The following is a 21,326-nucleotide window of genomic DNA, read 5'->3' on the forward strand; positions in this document are numbered from 1 at the left end:
GAGTGGAAGAGGTAAATGAAAGCCCGATCTCATCTCAGTGTGGTAGAGGAAAGAATGAAGCTGACTATAGGCCCGCCTCCCCCACTGCCGACAATTTTGGTTCCTCGAGCCATAAGTCTAGCAAGAAATGAAGGATAGGGAAGTTTTGAATTAGATGTATGATTACAGCTTCAATTGGACTGGACCATTTTCATAACTGAAAGTGCGGAATCCAAATGGAAAAGCATGGAATTTGTCCATGATGTTGTCTAAGGACAGGAAAAGGAGATTCAACAGAGCATGACTGAAAGCACTGATTTAAAGAAAAAAAGTGTTTTTCATATATGCATCCCACTGAGTTGAGAACTCATATAGGCCGGTTACTGGCTGAGGACTCTAAAGTGTACATTTCTAGCTCCAGATCCATGTCTCAATGTCCTGGGCATCTCCACTGGGATGCCATGCCTGATGCTATACAAAGACCCTATGTATAGTCGTTGTGAATAGGGGCCCAGGAGCCAGACAGACTGGGTGCATTCCTGCCTCTACACTTAGCCAGCTCCATAACCTTTGGTAAGTTGTTTACCCTCTCTCTGCCTCAGTATCTTCATTTGTGAAGTGTGGATCATAATATATTCCTCATAGGGTAGTTGTAAGGACTAAATTATTTATATTGGCTGGCACTTGATAAAACATAGCAAGTGGTATAGCAAGGATTTGAACCCAGTTTTATTAGATTCTAGAGTCCATGCCGTCAGTCACTGAGTTACACTCATTTTTTTTAACTGATCGTATGTTGAAATGACAATATTTTGGACATATATAATAGTAAAATATATTATTAAAACTAATTTCAATTACTGTCATCGCTTTCTTTTTACTTTTTTTAAACGTGGCCACCAGAAGATTGAAAATTGCATATGGGCTCACATTCTATTTCTGCTGCACTGTGGTGCTCTGGGGCCCGTCATCGCCTGAAATTTCCTCACCTCCAAAATCTCAAATATCTCAGTCCCCAAACACAATTTCTTTCCTTGCATTTTGCCTAAAAAGGTCTCAATTAGCTCCTCAACTCAGGCACAAATACACATAGTCCGTCATTTAGCTTACTAAACTCCTATTGATCCTTTAGGGGCAAATCATTTGTCACTTCCTCAGAGAAGCCTTCCTTGACTTCTTTGATTGAGTTAGATGATCTGTTAGAGCATCCCTTAAATGTCGTATTCTCCATCCTTTCTGTCTTATTCCTTATTACAGTTGCAATTTTCTGTTTATTTCTGTGACTATTTGATTACTCTCTGGCTTCTCCACTAGAATATAAATTCCATAAGGGGGCGAACTGTGTCTGTTTTGACTCAACACCGATTCCCCAGTGTCTACCACAGCACCTAGCCCTTAGTAAGCACTCAAAAAGATAAATATTCAGTACATAAATGTTCTCACTCAATCTTTTTCTAACTCCCTGGCATCTAGACTCTACTGACACCCATACTCTACCTTTTGCCCCTGTTCATCAGTCCTCTTCTAACGATACTGACCCCCATCCGGATTAGGTTCCATGATTAGTCACTCCTAGGGTTTCTTGCAAGTATCAAACTCCTCATGCTTCTGTCCTCTTATTTCATCTTGCTGGTCCAACTCTAGAGGAACCCATTGCTCTTCTTTCTCTTTTCTTATACCTGGGTGGTCCTTTTATCCAAGCCCTGGTGGAGAAAATAAAACCAGCCGTGTTGGTACCACTCTAAAGTCGTAAACTCTAAACCTGACTGTTTGTTAGACTCTAAGGATCTTCATACTTCCTGGTGATTCTACTTTATTTTGGTGCAGAACTTCCGTCCCACTGTTGTTTGTTTTAATTTTTTTCTTGTGAAATAGTCATACAAAACAGTGAGAATAACATATGCATGCAGTTTACTAGCAATAAGCACTCACATATTCAGAATTCTGCTTAAGAAATAGAACATTACCGGTCCCTTTAAGGATGACCGAATACTTTTTTTCTCTAAACTGGGACACTTTTGAGAGTGAAAGGGTGTGCTAAATGGACAGGATACAATGACAAGAAGTGTAAGCCAGGACTTCCCCAGGCAAATCAGGACACATGGCCACCCTTTTTAAGGCCCTCTGTGTGTCTCACTCAGACTGTATACTCTTCTACCCTGAATTTTGTGTTTCTTTTTTTTTGTTTCTTTATAGTATGTATGTATTCCTAAATAATATGTTGTTTCATTTTGCCTGTTTTTAACCATAATATAAATCATATATATGATCACATTATATAAATCATATACAATCATATACCAGGCATAATATAAATCATTGAATCATACCACATATATTACTCTGAGATGTTTCTTTCGTGCAACAATGTTTTTGAGATTTATCCATTTACCCACGATATGAATACCTGTAGTTCATTCACAAATTTTTCTGCTTTATTCCTTTGATGAATACACCACAATTTAACAATTCTACTGTTGACTGACATAAGGCAATTTTTAGTTGGGGGCTATCACAAACAATGTTGCTAAGAATATTCTTATATTGTCTCCTGACGCTCATGTTCAGAATTTTTGGGTTATGATCTAGGTGTGGAATTACTGGGCTTTAGGTTATGCAGATGTTCAACTTTATTGTAACGTAAAACTATTTTACAAAGTGGTTGTACCGGTTTTCCGCAGCGTGGTATGAAAGTTCTCATTATTCCACATCCTCACCGACGCTTGGTATCATCAGATTAAAAAAATTTTGCAAATCCAGTGCCTAAGAAAGGCTATCTCATTGCGTTTTTAATTCACCTTTCTTTATTTCTAATGAGGTTGAACATTTTTTCGTATGTTCATGGTTTCTATTCTATGAAAGCCTTTCGCCCATTTTCCTGTGTATTTACTTTCTTTTTATGTGTAGAAATTCTTTATATATTCCAGATATTCGTCCTTTCAGTTCTATGATTTGCAGATGTTTTCTTTCTGTTTATGGATTCTTTCACTTATTTTATAGTGTCTTGCCATAAATAGATGTTCTTAATTTTAATGTGGTTCAATTTGTTAGTCTTTTCCTTTGTCAAGCGTTTTTTTATGCATGGTTTAAGGAACACTTGCCTACTTTAAAGACAAAATATTTTCATATTTTGTCTTCCAAAAGTTTTATAATTTTGTCTCTCACGTTTAAACCTTTAATTTACTTAGAACTTTTTTTTATCTCAGCACCATTTACTCAGGAGCCATCCTTTCCCCACAGATGTGTAGTATTATTCCATCATATGTCATGTTTCTATATATGCAAGGGACTTTTTCTGGGCTTTCATTTCTGTTCCATTGATGCATTTTTTAAAAATCTCATAGCTAATAATACATTTTTTAAAAGAGTATTTGACTGAGGTTGGCTCTTGGTTCTTCAATAATAATTTTATAATCAGTTTGTCAAGTCATAAATTAATCTTAGGAAATTTTAGAGATATTGATCCTTCTTATCCAAAAACATGGTATGTCTCTACTTATTTAGGCTTTCTTTAATGTATCTCATACGTTTTTATAATTTTCTCCAAAAGGAGTTTGTATACCTTTTGTTAGATTTATTCCTAAGCACTTGAAATTTCTTATAAAATATGTCTTTTTTGGGTGTATTTCTCCCAACTTTTACTATGAAAGACTTTCAAATACACAGGAAAGTTGAAATAATGCAATGAATATCTACGTGCCCTTCATGTAGAATCAATCACTGTTAATTTTGTCGCATTTGTTTTAACGTCTGTGTGTAATTTCTTTTTGTTGTGCCATTTTCACCAACTTTGCACGTGGCACATCATCATCGAAAACTAGGAAATCTCACGTTAGGGTCCCATCAAGACATTCTAAGCTAATTTTGTATTTTCTGACCAGGTGTTCACCATTGCCCATTTCTTACCCTCTGCTCTGTCTTGACCACACTTTAGTCAGGCTTTTTCCTACAGGCCCCTGAACTCTGCCTGCCCCCAAGCCTGAGCAAGCACACCAGGAGAGTGGCATGTGCTGCCCCTCCTCCCCAGCCCTTATCAGTTTCTCCTGGGAATCAACCTTTCCTGTCAGACCCCTCTGGTCTTTCCTCCTTCTTCTCTAGCTTCCCCTTAAGATTCTGCTTATCTCTGCTTCCTTTCCTTTATCCTATCAAAGGAAAACATTTCCTGTTTGATTTTCAAATACTTGCAGATATCTGAGATCACAGCGTTCTCCCTATTGCAATAGTCTTTCCTTCTGATTAAGTCTCCCCCTATGTAAGTCCGGATTTATTTTTATTTGACATTTCCATGCCCCATACTTCCATGGAATCAGCCAATTTTCCAATTAAAAGGAAATTATTCCATTTAATGTATACTTTCTTGTTGTCTGTGTGTGTGTGTGTGTGTGTGTATGCTTCTTCATCTAACCATTTTAAAGTCAGTTGCAGATATTGTGACACGTCACCTCTAAATGTCTCAGCAAGCATCTCTTAGGAATAAGGAGAGTCCACCTCATAACTGCAATCTGTTATCCCACCCAAGAAAATTAACTATAATTCTATACCATCTAATATCTAGTCGATATTCAGTTTTCCCCAAGTGTTCCCAAAGCCTTTTTTTGCTGTTTTTCCTTTTTTTCTCTCCTAACTAGAATCCAATCAAGGTTCATAAACTATATTTGGTTCTCCGGTCTTTTAAGTCACTTTTATCTAGAACATTCACCCCATCATTTTGTTTGTTCTTTGTGACATTGACTTTTGAAGACTATACATAATTATTTTATTTATATAATAGGGTAAAGCAAATAAGAAAATACATTAATAGTAAAGTTTAAGGGAACTAAGATACAAAAATAAAATGAGAAAACAGTAATGTTAAATTTGAACTGGCAATATTAATATCTACTCACGGTTTAAAACTATATCATTTCCTAATTTTGTTCACTAAAGTGGTCTAGCAGCCATGACACTCCAGTGTCATCGAGCATAACTGGTGCCTAGATCGTAGTTTCTAAACACCATTCCCCACTAAAAGGAGTCATTGCCTTTTAACTGGAAAAATGAGTGATTGCAGCTCTGAGGTGGTAAAATACAATGCAAGCATAGAATATCTTGTTATGACCCTGCAATTATATTTCCTAGTTTTAAATCACGGCTCTACTACTTGCAAATTTTGTGAAAAATGAGCAAAAAACATTAACTTTTCCATGTTTGAATGTCTTTATCTGTAAAGTAGGAGACAATAATAATACCTAGTTTCTAGAGTTTCTGCAGAGAATTAAATGACAATACTTGTAAAGTTCTTAGAATGGTAACTGGAACATAAGTGTTCGGAGGTATTAGGTATGATCGCCATTTTTATTAACACGATTTAGACTTCCTATTGTTCTTAGCATAAAAACCCCAAACCTTTAACAAGGCTGGCAAAACCCTGCCTGATCTTCCCGTTTCTACCTTGCTGTGTTCACGATAAGACCATTCTTCCCTTCCCTTTCAAAATTTGGACCACGTTTACGAATGTGCCACATTCTCATCCACCTAGAGCCTTAGCACATAAACTTCTCTCTCCTTGAAACGTTCTTCCTTGTCTTTTTGACTGGCCCTTCAGAGCTCAGCTCAGACACAAGTTCCCCAGGGAATCTTCTCAGACCAGCCCGCTCTTTACATAAACCACCCACCCTGTACTTCTTAGCAGCACTTTATTAGTTATGATCCATTAGGTTATGTTACACGGCAAACAATCCCAAAATCTCAGTGGCTTAAAACTGCAAGGGTTTTCACATTCTAATGACATGTCCCTCAAGGTGAGACTTTGTTCATCTTAGACACTCAATCATTCAGTCACCCAGGCTGATGGAGCACTCACTATCTTGAACGTTCAGTTGCCATGTTAGGGAGGAAAGCTCTTTAATTTCTCGCATTGGGCAACTAAAAGCTTATCCTGGATATGATGCATGTCACTTTTCTAAAAGATTGAGGTAAAATTCACATAAATAAAGTTAACCATTTTAAAGTGAACAATTCAATGGCATTTAGTATAATCACAATATTATCCCACCACAGGCCCTATCTAGTTCCAAAACATTTTCGTCACCTCAAAACAAAACCCTGTACCCATTAAGCAGTTGCTCTGCACTCCCTTCACCTCCCAGTCTTTGGTAACCCCCAATCTGCTTCCTGTGTCTATGGATTTACCTCTTCTGGATATTTCATAGAAATGGAATCATGCAATACATGACATTTTGTGTGTGGCTTCTTTCACTTAGCATAATGTTTTCAAGGTTCAATCATATTGTAGCATGTAATAGTAGTACTTCATTCCTTTTTATGGCTGAGTAATATTCCATTGTATGTACATACCACAATTTTTTTCTTATTTATTCATCTTATTATTCATCTTATTATTCATCATAGTGCTTCCATGAACATGAGTTTGCAAGTATTTATTTGAGTCTCTGTCTTCAATTCTGTTGGGTATATATGTGGAAATGAATTTCAGGGTCATATGGTAATTCTATGTTCAATTATTTGAAGAACTGTCAAACTGTTTTCCACAGTGGCTAAACTGTTTTACATTCCCACAAACAATGTATGAGAGAGGCAATTTCTCTACATCCTCACCAACACTTATTTTCTTATATTTTAAATTATAGCCATCCTAGTAGGTATGATGTGGCATCTCTCTGTGGTTTTGATTTGCATTTCCCTAATGACTAATGACGTTGAGCATCTTTCCCTGTGCTTGCTCGCCATTTGCATATTTTCTCAAGAGAATGTCTGTTCAACTCCTTTGCTATTTTTAAATTGGGTTGTCTTTTTGTACCTGAGCTATAAGAGTTCTTTATATATTTTGGGAATAAGGCCTTTGCCAGATATAGGATTTGCAAATATTTTCTCTAACTCTATAGGTTGTTTTTTCACTGTCTTGATAATGTCTTTTGATGGACAAAAGTTTTTAATTTTGATGAAGTCCAATTTATTTATTTTTTCTTTTGTTGCTTGTACGTTTTATATCATATCTAAGAATCCACTGCCAAATTTGAGGTCATGAAGCTTTACCCCTGTTTTCTTCTAAATTTTATGGTTTTAGCTCATATTTAGGTTACTAATTCATTTTAAGTTAATTTTGGAATATGGTATGAGGTAGGGGTCCAACTTCATTCTTTTGTAAATGGGTATCCAGTCATCCCAGCACCATTTGTTGAAGAGACTATTTTCCCATTGAATGGCCTTGGCACCCTTGTTGAACATCAATTGGCTATAAATGCATGGTTTGTTTCTGGATTCTCAATTCTATTCCATTGGTCTATATGTCTATCTTTATGCCAGTATCATACTGTTTTGATTACTATGGTTTTGTAGTAAGTTTTGAAATTGGGAAGCATGAGTCCTCAGCTTTGTTCTTTCTGGATACTGTAGTAAGTCTTCAGGGCCTCTTGCAATTCTGTACGAATTTTAGGATTGGCTTTTCCGTATCTGCAAAAAAGGGACATGTGTCCCTTTTTTTCATAACTCATTGGCCAGAGTTATTAACTTGGTCCAACCCAACCCCAATTCAACCCTATGTGTCAGGAAGAAGAGGAGAATCATGTATTACTGAGCAGCACTAATACTTAACATGAGCGTTATTACAACTGTAAATTAACACTTAGTTTTATCATTCATTGTTTAACACCCATCACTCTTACTATAATATTTCCTAAAGGAGAGTAATTATATCTGGCTTCTTTACTACTTTATCTCCAGTATCTTGAACATAGTAGGTACTCAATCAACATTTATTGAATACATTATTCTTTCATTTAAGACATGGCATTGCCTCAAGTCCATGTGAAGATAATTTAGTCTCTGAGAATTGTTTCCTCATAGTCATTTTTCTAGGGATAATTCACAAACAAAACAGAAAATTTCTAGTCAACATTTATATACAAGCATTAACTAACATTTTTGTATAGTAGACGTACCTACCAGACATATATATCAGAGCTGGCATGGAAATCAGTCTCTTGGAGTTGGGATGATATGAAGATGATAGGGGATGTTTCCCCATAAAAAAGTTCATCTGTAGTGAGAGAGAACATCACCAAATTACAGAGGAAAGCAAGTTAGAGAAATGGAAGGAAAAAGAAATAGAACGGATGTTTGCAAGAGCAATTGCAAACTGTAATACTGGTTGAGTTCTTAGATTATGAAGTATCTGAAGCTAGATCTACTCATGGAATTTCCAGTTAATAAACCAATACATGTGCCCTCTTAATTAAACTAGCTTGACTTGTATTTCTGTCATTTTCCTGAAAGAATCCCAATAAATATAGATTCATACCACGTGTGGGAAGTTCTTTGAAATGGGCTTGAATGTATTTTAGCAACATACAAGTTAAATAAGACATTTGCATCCTGAAAAAGGTTTGTAATACTGAGCAAAACATAAGGGTTTATGTTTGTCCACAAATGTGGCTAATTACCAATGGGAACAAGGGAGATAATCTTGTAGAAGAATAAGTGTTTTACTGAGCCAGTCTTTTGGAACAAACATCCTCTTATCATACTTTCCAGATGTTCAAGGAGAAAAATTTAAATTATCTCTGGCATGCAGAAAACTTGGACAGCTTCAGAAGTTGGCCTTATCTCTTTATAAATGTTAGTGAAAATGCCTACAATATTGTTTTAAATCTCACAGTGGTTTTTACAACAATTTACAGAGCACATAGTATACTCCACAGAGGTTAATCCATGTTAAATTAAGTATTTTAAAATGTTAAAATTCATTTTTAAATATTGAAAATTAATTTTGGGTCCTACTTAAGACCTATCTTTTCATTCCCTGGATCACTGGTTAAGGATTACCCTTTATAATCCAAATTATGTAAAGCATTTAACTTTCTTTTAACAAGTACATTTCTGACTAGCAGGATCTGACCCTTTCTCAGGTGAAAATTATTGAAACACGGTATATTTCTGTCAGAAGAAAATATGATTCTGATATGAAAGCCCCTTTTTTTCTGAAATCGTCTTTTGACAATGGCTTACAGTTTTCAGTGTATAGGTCTTTCATTTCCTTGGTTAAATTTATTCCTAGATATTTCATACTTTTTTGTTGTGATAATAAATGAGATTATTTTCTTAATTTCTCTTTCTGCTAGTTTGCTGTTAGTTTATTTTCTATAACAGATTTTTGTGTATTGATTTTATACCCTGCAATTCTACTGTATTTGTTTATTATTTCTAACAGTTTTTTGGTAGTCTTTAGGGTTTTCCAGATGTAAAATCATGTTATTCACAAATAGTGACAGTTTTATTTTTTTCCTTTCCAATTTGGATGCCTTTTATTTCTTTTTCTTGCGTAATTGCTCTGGCTAGCACTTCCAGTAATATGTTGAATTAGAGTAGTGAGAGTGGGCATCCTTGTTCCTGTCCCTGTTCCTGTTCTCAGAGGGATGGCTTACAGTTTTTTACCATTGAGTATGATGTTAGCTGTGGGTTTATCAAATAAGGCCGTTATTATGTTGAGGTACGTTCCTTCTATACTCATTTTATTGAGAGTTTTTATCATAAATGGATGTTGAATCTTGTCAAATGCTTTTTTTTGCATCTATCGAGATGATTGTATGATTTTTATCCCTTATTTTGTTAATGTGGTGTATCACCTTGATTGATTTACAGTTGTTGAATCATCCTTGCATCCTTGGAATAAATCCCACTTGATCATGGTGTATGATTCTTTTAACGTATTATATTTGATTTCCTAATATTTTGTTGAGGATTTTTGCATCTGTGTTCATCAGAAACACTGGACTGTAATTTTCTTTTTTTGTGTTGTCCTTGTCTGGTTTTGGTATCAGGGTAATGTTGGCCTCATAAAATGTGTTAGGATGCATTCCCTCCTCTTCAATTTTTTGGAAGGGTTTGAGAAGGGTAGGATTAAATCTCTTTGAATGTTTGGTAGAATTTACCAGGGAAGCCATCTGGTCCTGGACTTTGGTTTTGGGGGGAGATTTTTGATTACTGTTCCAATCTCCTTATTAGTGATCTGTCTATTCAGATTATCTATTTTTTCATGGTTCCGTCTTGGAAGGTTGTATGATTCTAAAAATTATTCATTTCTTCTAGATTTTCTAATTTGTTGGCAGATAGCTGTTTGCAGTAGTCTTTTGTAATCCTTTGTATTTCTGTGGTATTCATTGTAACTTCTCTTTTGTTACTGAGTTTATTTATTTGAGCCTTCTCTCTTATTTTCTTAGTGAGTCTAGCTAAAAGTTTGTCAATTTTATCTTTTCAAAGAACCAGCTCTTAGTTTCATTGATCTTTTCTATTGTCTTTTTAGTCTCTAATACATTTATTTCTGCCCTGATTTTTATTATTTCCTTCCCTCTGCTGACTTTGAGCTCCATTTGTTCTTTTTCTGGTTCTTTTATGTGTGATGTCAGATTGTTTATTTGAGATTTTTCTTATTTCTTGAAGTAGCCCTGTATTGCTATAAACTTCCATCTTAGTACTGTTTTTGCTGCATCCCATAGATTTTGGTATGTTGAATTTTCATTTTCATTTGTCTTCAGGTATTATTTTATTCCTCTTTTGATTTGTTCCTTGACCCAATAGTTGTTAGTAGCATGTTGTTTAGTCTCCACACATTTGTGACTTTTCCAGCTTTTTTACTGTAGTTGATTTCTCCTCTTCACCCTCCTCCTCCTCATGTAAGTTTTGTTTCTCTTGCTAGCACCTCCCCCATGTTTTCTTGCTCTCTTCCACCAGCTGTTGACATCAGATTTAAGATACCCCAATGGTGTATCTAGAGGTCTTCTGAGCACCCAGAAGGAAAGGATTCTATCTTCTCCTGGATATTGCATCATAGGATATGAAGAGGAGGAGATTAAAGTAGTCCACACTGTTAAACCTATGCATATTACCTACAATGCAGATTATGAAAACTCTTGGCTACTCAGCCCTTAGTAGATACCTGGCACATGGCTGATTTCTAACCATCTGAGAATCATGAATCTCTGCCTCCCTTCCCTTAACTCTCTACACTGCTTGTCCCTTAGTTCTTATTACTACCACTGTCATCCCCGAGCAAGCCCCCTGTCTCTACAAACCTCCTAACTCTTCAGATCTCCGGTGAGTCTTTCTCAAATTAACTCATGGAGGTCCTGCCTTTCAAGCTCCCCAGGAGACCCACAATCATTTTCCAAGGGCTGCGTGTGTGCAGGACTCTTTTAGGGTTGCTTGGATGGGACAGACCACATTACATGATCATGTGGCCTTCAGTCTTCACCCCCTCCTCAACTGCCAACACCCACAGCTGCAAATTCATGTTCCAATTGAAATAAACATTAAGAGCAGCCTTGGAAATGAAAAATGCTGGTTGCAGGAAAGGTATGTGTTCATGCTTCAGTGATTTTTAGTGGCAGCTGGCTTCATCTCATTGTTTCCTTCTCCCAGCACCAGAATGACACTCTAGTCACTACCTCTCTGGATGTTTAAAAAGGCCTATTTTCTTTTTCTTCGATAAGTGTTTACCATTTGCATTCATGGAATAGTGCACACCCTGTGGGCAAAGACCATACTTTACATTTTTGCTTCTTATGTCACCTTATAAGAACACAGCACGCTATCATTCTCCCACATTTCCACCTTCAATTACATGAATCCTATTATTCTTAAACCAAAAGAGTCACTCTGTCACTTTAGGAGGGGACAGACACCTCAGTTTATTCAAATGATACTCAGATATTTACCCTTTTCTGACTCTTCTTTTTTCTAATCTCTTCTTGTTAAGTCAAAAACTGTGAAAGGTATGAGATTTTAAGCTGCTTGCAAGCTAACGAGTTACCCTTCCACAGGTTTTCATATACACACTGGCAGAAAACTGGAGACCTCTGTGTCAGAGACAAAGATGGTGTACTCACAGCAAAGGGAGCAGCCAAGGCAACATCATAGCTCTGGTTCCGAGTCCCAATCCTTGCAGGGTGACATGGGGGCCCAGATGATACCTACACACACTTTCAGAGTGCAATATAGGAGATGAAGTCCGAGTTTAGGAGACTCTGATCTTATATACTCTGCTGGTAAGTCTGCCCATCCTCCCTTCTAGAGAGAGACGTTATTTTGTTATCCTGGAATGTAAGTCAATGTTTCTGGGGAAAGATATCTGTAAATCTCTTGGAGGGAGTCACCATTTTGATCTTTACTTGCCCAGGAATGCAAACACATTTGTTCCAGGGGGAGTCCTTGTCTCTATCTTTCCAGGGCCACCTGCTTGCACAAGGACAGATAGTCCAGGAGCACATGGGCTGAACACGTGGGAGAGAGCACTGCAGATTCATGGAAAATTACCTTTTTATAGTCCTTAAATTGTCTTGCCCTAAAGTTCTGTCTTTGAACATTCCACTGCACTTCCCTTTAAAAAATCTCATCCTTTCCAACGATTTTGATTGTGAAGGCTCCCCAGTCAAGTGCTGCTAATTTCCTCAATATCAAACCACTATGGGCAGCAAACTTAAAGTGTTCATCAGAATATTTTAGCAGAAAGCACAATGATAGATGGTGTTTCAGATGATAATCTCTAGCTAAATGAGGAGGTAGGAAAGTTCCAAATTTCTCACGATTTATTGTAAAGATGGCCTATTATATTGGATATTAAGAATTTGTATTAAATGTTAGCATTTGTGTAAAAACAGGAATAAAGAAAGATTATATATGTAATTTCGTGTGTATGGATATCAATGTAAGCATAACAAAAACACCAATAACAGTTATCTATGGAAAGGCTATTGAGCAATTGATGGGTTGGTACAATAGTTTGGATTATCATGCAGTTAGTATTCACTCCCTTCTTCTACTGTGGATAGATTATATTTCTTGGGCTTGGCCACATGACTTGCGTTGGCCAATGGAATACTACCAGATGGACCTTAGCAGAGTCCTTAAATATGTTTGGCTTGGCTCTTGTAGTGCTACCATTTGTCTTAAGAAGACAGCCCAAAATGATTCAGGATATAGATAAGGGTAATCTTCATAATGTTAAATGGTTTCTTTGTGTCCATATCTTTCCATTTCCTTGTCTTGGACTCAAGATAACTGTAGTGATGAAACAAGAATGAAAAGGATATTCTTAAAGTATCCTGGCAATGTCTTCAAAATTCTGAGGATATTTCTTTTCCAGCATAAAATTCTGTACCCAACTGAATGATCAATCCAGTGTGAAGGTAGAACAAAGTCATTGTCGCTAATTGCCCCAGTTAGTGCTAGAGGATGAGTTTAAGACTATTTTTTTGCATTTAAAATGACGTTCATCACTTCACACTTGCTAGGATGGCTATAATTAAAAGAAAAATGGAAAATAACAACTGTTGGTGAAAATGCAGAGAAATTGCTCAGAGTCGCGGATGGGCATGTAAAATAGTACAGCCAATACAAAAAACAGTTTGGCAGTTCCTCAAAAAGCTAAATATAGAATTACCATATGACTCAGTAATTCCGCTAATAAGCATATGCCCAAAGGAACTGAAAGCAGGGACTTAGCTAGATACTTGTAAGCAAGTATTCATTGCAGCATTATTGACAGTAACCAAACGATGAAAACAACCCAAATGTCCATCAACAGATAAACGGATAAACAAAATATGGTATATACACATACAATGGAATATTATCAAACCATAAAAAAGAATGAAGTTCTGATACATGCTACAATATGGATGAAACTTGAAAACATTATGCTAAGTGAAATAAGCCAGACACAAAGAGATAAATTTTATATGATTCCACTTACATGAAATATCTAGATGGGCAAATTCCCAGAGAAAAAAGTAGATTAGAAGTTACCAGAAGCTAGAGGGAGAGGGATGGGGAGTTATTGCTTAATGGTTACAGAGTTTCTGTTTGAGGTGATGAAATAGTTACGGAAATAGATAGTGGTAATAGTGGTGCAACATTGTGAATGTAATTAACGCCTCTGAATTGCATACTTAAAAATGGTTAAAATGGCGGCAGGCCTGGTGGCATAGTGATTAAGTTTGTGCACTCCACTTTGGCAGCCCGGGGTTCACGGGTTTGGATACCAGGCGTGGACCTACACACTGCTCATCAAGCCATGCTACGGCAGGAGTCCCACATACAAAATAGAGGAAGATTGGCACAGATGTTAGCTCAGGGACAAACTTCCTCACACACGCCAAAAAAGGTTAAAATGGCAAATTTTATGTTATAAATATTTTAACTATCATTTTTAAAAATGAATAATGTAATATTCCAAAAACCATTGAACTGTATAATTTAAATAGGTGAATTGTACAGTATATGAATTATATCTCAACAAAGCTGCTTAAAAAACAAAGGACATTCACAAACCAATATGACCGCAATAAAATAATTTTTTTACAAAAGAACATTCACAATTTCAACCTTGCTGACAAAGAGACAACTCTGCATGTGCTAGTAAGAACAGTTAGGATACAGGATAAGATCAACATAGAATTATTTAGTAAGTACATGTAAGCTAGCCCATTTTGAAATCCAAAAACCAATCAAGAAAAAACAAAAGCAGAAATTGAAGATAGAGGATATTCCTCAGGTCAACCGTCAAGTCTTGCAAAAGACTACTCGAAAAAAACCTGCTAATCAGGCAAAACTTTACTTATTTATTATTATTTTTTTTTAGGAAGATTGGCCCTGAGCTAACATCCGTGCCCATCTCCCTCTATTTTCTATGTGGGACACCTGCCACAGCATGGCTTGATAAGCAGTGGGTAGGTCTGCACCCGGGATCCAAACTGGCAAACCCTGGGCTGCCGAAGTGGAGTGTGCAAACTTGACTGCCGTGCCACCAGGCCGGCCCCCAAAGCTTTATTTATTAGCTAAAGAATTAGGTAAGGAAGAATACCGCTTTGATAGAGTCTCAGTAATGTTTCAGAAGAGTGAAGTCAAAGGAAGATATTTACAGGGTTGTGGAGTCTTGAGTTCAAGTGTTTCAGATGGGTCTTTAAAGAAGGGAAATTGGCTGGGATCGGACATCATAGTTTAGGTTTGGTGGACACAGTGAGGTGAGGGCCTTGAAACGAGTCATGGTATGTAAATTATTACTTGATAAAATTTTTCCCAGGTGGGCCATCTGTTGTCCTAAGAGAAGAGCTGTTTGCCTAGGTGAACAAATTGCCTACCTAGATAAAATTAGCTTTGCAAAAATTTCCCAGATGAATGGTGAAGTTATTTACTGATTATCATCATATCTTTCCGGGGAAGAATTTCCTGAGACAAATATTTCAGCTCTCTGTCCCAATAGTTAAGCTATGTTGATGCAGGTGGTCTCAATTATCACTCAAGAAGAGAGGACAATCCTAACAGAGAGAGGCCTCAGCACTCAAGTTACCCTGTTATTTTCTTAGTCTAAATCAGTGATTGGCAAACTATGACCTGTGAACCAAATCTGACCCCCTGCCTGTTTTTGTACAGCCCACAAGTTAACAGTGGTTTTTAAATTTTTAAATAGCTGGAAAAAAACTCAAAGGAGACTAATACTCTGTGACACATGAAAACTATAAGAAAATCAAATTTTGATGTCCATAAATAAAGATTTATTGGGATATGGCCACACGCATTCATTTACATATTGTCTATGGCTGCAATCATGCTACAAGGATGGAGCTGAGTAGTTGCAACAGAGACTGTAATGGGCTGCCAAGCCTAAAATATTTACTGTCTGGCTCTTCATAGAAAAAGCTTGCTGACCCCTTCTCCAGATGGGAGAACAGGAAGCATATTACCGAAGAGTGGACAAGCTATTTGAGAACAAAAGGAGGAGAGAACCAGGGTGAAAAGTAGGAAGAAAAAGAGTGAAAGAAATTCTTCTATGTCTGGTTGGGTAACTAAATCAAAGGCAAGTGGACCAAAGATATTCTACTCATATATGAGCACAAAGCTGAAAGTAGACACCTTATAGAAAAAAGTTTTTTCGAATACAAGGGTTAACACAGCAAATTAAAACCAAGTCTTGAATGTCTTTAAATTCAAAACACAAGGCACCTACTTTTCAGTCATTGTCTGCATTGTCAGGCAAAAACATACAAATGGGAACATTTGTTTTAACTGGGGAAGGAGGAGAATCAATGGGAATATTCTCCAATTTACTATTTATTGCACATATGCACATACTTGCACAAACTCACATTCACCAAAAAACATACTCCCTCCCCAAATTAAAACAACAACAACAACAAAATAATCCCTCAAGCCACATGTGCACTTTGTATTTAAGCAAATAAACAAAGCTCCTGGGATTGAGTGCAAAATGTAAAGTTAATTGAAGGAAAACTGATGACTAAACAGCATTATTAGTATACAAAATATTCCTGCTACATAAGTATTAATAGATGATGTTCTCTGCTTCTCTTCAACTTTGGAACCACGGAGCTGATTTGTTAGATCTACTCCATCTGAGCTCCAAGAACCAGAGGAGACTTTACTGTCATTCTTGGATGTCACACATCAAAAATTCCAAGGGCAACTAGACTTTTAGACAGAACATACAAACAGACAACAGCTAGACTACACATAAAAATAGAATTCCGATCCACAATCTACAGCAACCAGCCCAGGAAATTAACCCATCACCTACAATATAGCTCAGGAAGTCAACCTACTATCTACAAATCAGACTTGTAGGAAGTCAGACCACTATCTCTAGAAAACAGTCCAGGAAGTGAAACAATAACTCCTGTAATAATCAGCCCAAAATGTCTAGGACTTGATCAATATCTGATAGCTTTCCTAGGTTTTCCAACTTAGGACCAAGTAGAGGAAGCCAAATATGCACCCCTAACCAATCACGTAGCATGCTCCACTTCTAGTTAGTCCACCTACAGCTCCCCCATGCCAATATCTCCAGTCAGGACACACCCGAAGCCTTCTTTTTTTCCCACTAGAAAGCTTTCCCACTCCTCTGTCTGCCTTTGAGTTTCTACCAAACACGAGTGATGGTGGCTGAGTTGATATAGCAAGCTCAGATTAAATAGCCTTTGCTTGTTCTCATTTGGGTAGTCTTTGTTTACTTCCACAAGGCCATTATTATTTTCATCACCAGTGTCTTCTATTCAAGTCTTTGCTAGTCAACACTTGCCGTGGGAATGACTGTTTGGCCAGCCTCCTAGAACGTTAACTTTGTCAGCGCCCAGCTGTCTTCATATTCCAGGGAGCATTTCTGAGACCACTTGGCCTTTGCATGATGAGTCATTACAAAGGCATCAGAGAGGAAAGCCTGGGTCCTGAGATTCTCCCTTCGCTTTTAATTAGGTTTATCTCCTCCACTCCAGTAATGTTACTTATAGCTATTTTTAAAAAGAAAACTCTGGGGCTGATAATGTGGCACAGCAGTTAAATTCATGCGCTCTGCTTCAGTGGCCCAGGGATTCGCCAGTTCAGATCCCGGGTGCAGACATGGCACTGCTCATCAGGCCATGCTCAGACAGCGTCCCACATAGCACAACCTGAGGGACCACAACTAGAATATACAACTGTGTACTGGGGGGCTTTGGGGAGAAGAAGAAGAAAAAAAAATAAAAGGAAGAGATTGGCAACAGATGTTCGCTCAGGTGCCAATCTTTAAAAAATAAAAAAAAAAGAAAAAGAAAACCTTGAAGCTTTTTGTCGTGAGTTGTTATTGTTCTACACACCACCTTGTTTCTGCAGGGTAAAGTGTGTCCTGTCTCCATTCCAGATCTGAGCTTGAAGTCTGGCTACATTTTCTTTTCTTTCTTTCTTTTCTCTTTTTTTTGAGGAAGATTAGCCCTGAGCTGACATCTGCTGCCAATCCTCCTCTTTTTGCTGAGGAAGATTGGCCCTGAGCTAACATCTTTGCCCATCTTCCTCTACTTTATATGTGGGACGCCTACCACAGCATAGCTTGCCAAGTGTTGCCATGTCTGCACCTGGGATCTGAACTGGCGAACCCTGGGCCACTGAAGCAGAACATGCGCACTTAACCACTACACCACTGCTGGCCCACCTTTTCTTGATTCATGTTGCTGGTCAATCTGAAGCGGAAACCTCTTTCAACACCAGTAGGTGACAATAGCAAAATGGTTACTCTGCTGAAGATAGAAAAAGGAGGCAGCTAGTTTTAAGAAAACGAGCTTCCAGAGACTCAATTTCTTATTTATTTATTTATTTTTATTGAGGTCACTTTGGTTGAAAGCCTCAACTTCCATATATACTTTTTCTTAAACTAGATCTGCCTGAGAACTTGGCTGGAGTCAAGGCATCATGCTGGTGCTTGGATGTTATTCAGGTCCTACCTTTCAAGCTCCCCTTTGCATCTGCTCTCCTCCCACTTTTATGAAAATACCATTGTGTATTGCTTGGGGGAGAGAAAGGCTCCAGGACCCTGGGAAGGATGCACTTCCAAACACAATGTCGACTATTGAGGAAGTTGATACCAGCCCTGATATCAGTTTCCCTACATTAAACCCATCACATATGGGGTTAAAATCAAAGCACTCATTCCCTCCTTACTCCCTGGCTTCCTGGCTCCAGAATCCACTATTCTCCATGGAGACAGACATGGCCAAGGACAAGCACCTGGATTCATTATCTCCTCCCCACAAAGAGATATAGGCGGGTGGGAAAGCTATTGACCAGCAAGGTCACGGGCTCTGTCCTCTCTGCAAGCAGTCTCAAGGCCAAAGACAGGCTGGTCGGAAAGCTCTGACCAGCAAGGCCATAAGCTCCCCCTCCCCTACCTAAAACCCCAAATAAAAGCCCTTCCTTTTAGCTTTTCAGGGAGTTTGGGATTTCAGCATTAGCTGCCCTCTCTCCTTGCTCAGTGCTGTGCAATAATAAAGTCCTACTTTCTTCCACTACCCCCGGTGTCAGACATTGGCTTGCTGTGCAATGGGTGAGCAAACTCACTTCAGGTTCGATATCAAAGTGAATGACTCAGATGATAGAGGAACACATCCTTTGCAAGTCAGATGTATCCAATTTCTTTGCTCTCAACAAAATTGAAGGAAGATCTAAAGAAGTCAACAGCCAAAATTGCATTAAAAATCAACATTTGATGATTGATAACTATGTAATTTGGGGCATGTATCTCAAAAAGAGTTCAAATAATTGAATGATATCACTATAACAAAACCTTTTCCATTCTCATCCATTTATTTATGTTACTAGGTGTCAAATAAAACCAAGTCCAGACTTAGGTAAGCAGAGACTTTTTTCTAAAAGACTGTTGTGATAGGGGAGGAAGATATTGCAAGAGAGACCATGCCACATAGTAAACAAGGTCAGAAGGAAGAGTGTCGGGGAATGGGATTGGCAGATGTCACACTGAGCAGGGGGCACAGTTGGACAGCCAACTCTGGAAGGGCCATCAAGGAAGTTGTTCCATGTTCCAGTGCTTGTTTAAGCTCAGGTACACCAAAGTTCAGGCCCCTGGGGGAAGGAGGGAAGCTAACTAAAATTTGGCAAAATCAGATTGGTGGCATTTTCTTCAGATTAGTTGTGCAAACAGTTCAGCTAAAAATTTATGAAAGGTAGAATGGGGATTGGAGGGTCTGTGTCTGGCTTTGTCATAGGTAAACAAGGGGGTCATCCATAAGTCTTATCTACTTCATTGGGGAAGAGTGGCTTTTGGCAGTAAGCCATTTCCTGGAACACAAAAGAGTGGGGGGATTTTTTTTAACTATGCCGTTTTCTAAGACAGGGCTCAGGTAAAGTTCAACATTACCAAAAGTTCACACAGAATTGACGCTGAACTCTAAGCCATTTTCTTCTTCTTCTTCTTTTTTTTTTTTTTTGCTGATGAAGATTTGCCCTGAGCTGACACCTGTTGCCAATTTTCCTTTTAGAATGAAGAAGATTCACCCTGAGCTAACATCTGTGCCAACCTTCCTTTATTTTGTATGTGGGTTGCTACTACAGCATGGCTGCTGACAAGTGGTGTATGTCCACGCCCAGGAACTGAACCCAAGCCACCGAAGCAGAGCATGCTGAACTTAACCACTAGGCCATGGAGCTGGCCCCAGCCATTTTCCTAATAAGTCATAATTATTCATAGATACCTGAACTAAAAAACCAAAGAGCACCCTTCTCACTAAGATATGTATTCCCTATAAAATTTTACTTCCATTTTGGAGTGACCACCAGCTCATTTATTGGTTAGTGTTAGGTTCAGGACCAATAGAAAGACTCCCTAAATATAATTTATTCCCATGCTATAGATGCAACTGCTCCATTCTGCAGTATCCATAATTAAATTGTTGGCATCTGATAGTTTTAGCTAAGGATCCAAGATGGCAAGGATTCCTTAGGCAGCTGCTGGTATTTTCTCAATAAAACAGCCCAGTTTCTTCATACTGTAATGCTGGACTTCTGTGATAACTTGCAAACTCCCATTGGGACCTTGGATAGTTTGATTAGTGAGGGATCTCAGTGGGGTGGCAACACAAATAACTATAGTGTCCTCCCATGTCCCCAGCTGGGCATTAGGGAAGCTGTGAGGATCAGCCTTTGTTTCAAACACTGGTCTCAGAGTTCTTGGCTCTTCCTTTTCCTTCTCTCTCTGAGTGGTCTCGTCTCCAACAATGCTGTAAGCAGCAACCATGAGATGATATTTTTAGCCTGTCCTCCTCAGCTGCTTCTCTTTGTCAACACTAGGAGGTGTCATTTAATCAGTTCTTAGTGAATTAGATCAATGCTTTTTAAATGCCACTGATCAGATCCATTCTTGGATGGGACTCTAAAATGTTAGCCATATCAAACAGCACGATGAGTTGGCAACTTTTCAGTCATCCAATTTCTCTTTTTATCCTTTTATTACCCTTTGACTAATACTTCCCTGTTTTCCTCTCCTCTTAGCCCTTGGAAACCACTATTCCATTCTGTGTTTCCATGAGTTTGACTATTTAGATTCCTCACATAAGTCGGATCATGTAGTATTTGTCCTTCCGTGTCTGGCTTATTTTACTTCACATAATGTCCTCCAGGTTCATCCATGTTGTTGCAAATGGCAGAGTTTCCCTCTTTTTTAAGGCTGAATACTATTTCAGTGTATGTATATACCACATTTTCTTTATCCATCAGACAATGGATATTTAGGTTTCTTCCATGTCTTGACTATTGTGAATAACGCTGCAGTGAACATGGAGTGTAGATATTTCTTTGATTTTGATTTGCATTTCCCTAAGGATTAATGATGAGAGCACATTTTTGCATATCTGTTGGCTATTTGTACGTCTCTTTTGGAGAATTGTCTATTCATTCCTTTGCCTATTTTTAAAAATTAGCTTATCTTTTATTTTAAATTGTAAGAGTTTATTTATATTTTGGACATTCACCCTTTATCAGATAGATAGTTTGAAAATATTTTCTCCCATTCTGTA

General features: G+C 37.9%; 1 long non-coding RNA gene across 1 annotated transcript in view; it reads right to left on the minus strand.

Moving 5' to 3' along the window:
* Window positions 1-690: 690 nt before the first annotated feature.
* Window positions 691-21,326, minus strand: part of LOC106783297 (uncharacterized) — an 82,959-nt gene continuing 62,323 nt past the window's right edge. Inside the window, exons 4-5 of the long non-coding RNA XR_011440015.1 lie at window positions 7,924-8,017; window positions 691-1,682 (exon numbers count right to left, since the gene is read on the minus strand). This is a non-coding gene — a long non-coding RNA (uncharacterized lncRNA). The remainder of the gene's footprint in view (window positions 1,683-7,923; window positions 8,018-21,326) is intronic.

This window comes from Equus caballus, chromosome 6, assembly GCF_041296265.1.
Source record: "Equus caballus isolate H_3958 breed thoroughbred chromosome 6, TB-T2T, whole genome shotgun sequence".
Lineage (NCBI taxonomy): Eukaryota > Metazoa > Chordata > Mammalia > Perissodactyla > Equidae > Equus > Equus caballus.